General features: G+C 44.0%; 1 protein-coding gene across 2 annotated transcripts in view; it reads right to left on the bottom strand.

Annotated features, from left to right (window-relative positions):
* The window catches only part of KCMF1 (potassium channel modulatory factor 1), a 75497-nt gene that overhangs the window by 899 nt on the left and 72098 nt on the right, over positions 1-2500 (bottom strand). The window lies entirely within an intron of this gene.

Here is a 2500-nt window from a genome sequence, read left to right as displayed (position 1 = left end):
GAGGAAACTGTGGTGAAAAATTTCCTAAGGAAAACAACATTTCTAACAGATTAGATACTTGGGGAAGTAGTGATTTCCCTAACCAAAATTTTACCAGTGGGTAGTAAAAAGAGGAAAAGTAGCAACCCTGGTCACAAAAACAAAATCTGCAGTGATGAGAAGTCAGCCGAAAAAAATCCTAAAAGTTCTCTTGGCTTTTCTCTATTATTTCCATCTAATTCTTCCTGAAATGAAGATATGTCCCGAAGACTGAGAGGGAAAACACACACGCTCACACACACGCACGCACGCACGCACGAGCATGTGCGCAGCTATGCTTCCACCAAGGACTGTGTGACAGGTCTGACCCAAGGTGTAACGGCCCAGTATGCTCGTCTGACAACAGGCACTTATGAGACCTGTGTCATGTTGGGAAACCTGGTTCGTTTGCACAGAGACTGGACGGATGTTAAGGGCTGAATTTTTATTACTAACCTGTTAAGTGACTTATGCAAAATTCTGCTTAGTTTCAGTGCTAATTTTATTTCTCTACATTTTTAGTGGCAAAGAAAGAAAGGGAAACTGGTTGGAGCACTGGGGTCAAGAAAAGTAACAAACAGGGAAAAGATGGTGACAGTGAAAGGAGGTTCAGTAGGCATGTGTGACAGGGTGCTCCTCCCGGAGAAGCCAGGTGCACTTGGAGCCCATGCTCGCCTACACCCCGCACCTGCTCCCTGCTGTCCCACCTGCGCTGGAAGGCGTGGGGCATCCCAAAGTAGCAACGGAGGAGGCACACTGTGCACTCACCATGGGCTCCGTTTTATTCAGTGCTTTTTGTATGGATTGTCTCTTGTAACTCCTCCGAGTTAGGTCTCGTTATTATCAACTTACAGGCAGAAGAAACTGAAGAGGTTAAGTGACTTGCTCAAAAATCTCACAGCCATCGAGTTCAAAACCACTCAATGATTAGATCCATGGCTTAGAAAACAAAAGATCTAAATTTAAGAACTGGAAGAACACAAAAGGATCTGGAAGGTAACTACATAAAAGCCATTAAATCCACATTCACATCGAAAGGAAATGACTGATGACATTTATGATTAAAACCAAATTAAGACTATAAGAGAGTATCTAATGAGCCAGGAGACTGAGCAATGGGCTACATATTCTCAGTCAAAAAACTATGACAGTGCTAAGAAATGAAATATATTCCACATCCTTCGTTTTGGAAAAGGCCTTAAAAAGAAAAACAAACTGAAGTCAAACCTATTAGAAAGAGAAAGGATGCATAGAAAACTACCTATATAGCAAGCAGGCAAACTAGAAACATACAGGCTGAGGCCCCCAAACCTTTGGAAAGCATGTAATTCTAGTATTACTGTTTTGATTTTTAGGAAATAACTGAGAAAATGTGTCATTCCTGAGGGGGGTAGATAAAATCGGTACTAGGACTAGATGTCTTGATGGCCAAACTTCATTTGCGATCTAGAAGTAACTGCAAAGCTTGTTAAGAAGCTTCAAGCTGGAGTCAGCAAACCTAGCTGGCTCCATTACCAAGAGACTGGAATCTGACATAGGCACTTACACGATTGCTTTCTAAAAGGTCAACCATTTTTGGATCCCAAAGAAACTGTGTCCCACCATCAGTTCCAAGGCAACAGGAACAGGAACTGCCCCTGGTCAAAGAGACCACAGACGAGGCTGGAGCCCCACACACATCACATGACAGCTGTGTGGCCAGGGACAAGGATTTCCCCTTGGAAACATTGCAGACCCTCTCCTAGCCTTGAAGATTCTCAGCACACACGTTAATGTATTTGAAGTTCTGAGACGCCCAAGAGTAAATAAACTATTTGTTACTTAGTTTTGCCCAAACTTATTCATCAGGAAAAAAAATTGAACATAAATAACTATTTATATTTCTTAGAATATATAAAGTTCCAGGGAATATTTCTGGGGAAATGTTGCCTTAGGTAAACTATATGAGTCAGGATCTAATGACACGATGTAAGATGTAGAAAGTGGTCTACAAATTGCAAGGTACTATGCAACATACAGTATCAGATGACAGAAAGGGGGCCTTCCAGAAGCTACCACCAGAATCCAAGGAAAGCACTCAGAGGGCACCCATACTGTGCCCTGGTTGCTGGCTGTCTGGTATAGAACAACTACATAGAGAAAAGTCCCAGATCAAGCTCACTGAGTCTGGAGCTCAAAAAAACAAAAACAAAAACAAAAACAAAACCAGAGTGGAGCAAAGGTGGGAAGATGTGTTTTCCAAAGGGCAGTGGGGCAAGACAGACATTCCACCCCACCAGGCCAGCGAACCCTCAGCAGACACACACACTGCCAGGGCTCCTTTCTGAGGTAGGTACCTAGATCTGTGGCTCTGTGCTCTCTCTCTCTCTCTCTTTTTTTTTTTTTGCGTTATGCGGGCCTCTCACCGTTGCGGCCTCTCCCATTGCGGAGCACAGGCTCCGGACGCGCAGGCTCAGCGGCCATGGCTCACGGGCCCAGCCGC

Source organism: Physeter macrocephalus, chromosome 12 (assembly GCF_002837175.3).
Source record: "Physeter macrocephalus isolate SW-GA chromosome 12, ASM283717v5, whole genome shotgun sequence".
Taxonomy (NCBI): domain Eukaryota; kingdom Metazoa; phylum Chordata; class Mammalia; order Artiodactyla; family Physeteridae; genus Physeter; species Physeter macrocephalus.
The sequence above is the reverse complement of the archived record's forward strand: the minus strand, read 5'-3'. Positions and strand labels throughout refer to the sequence as shown.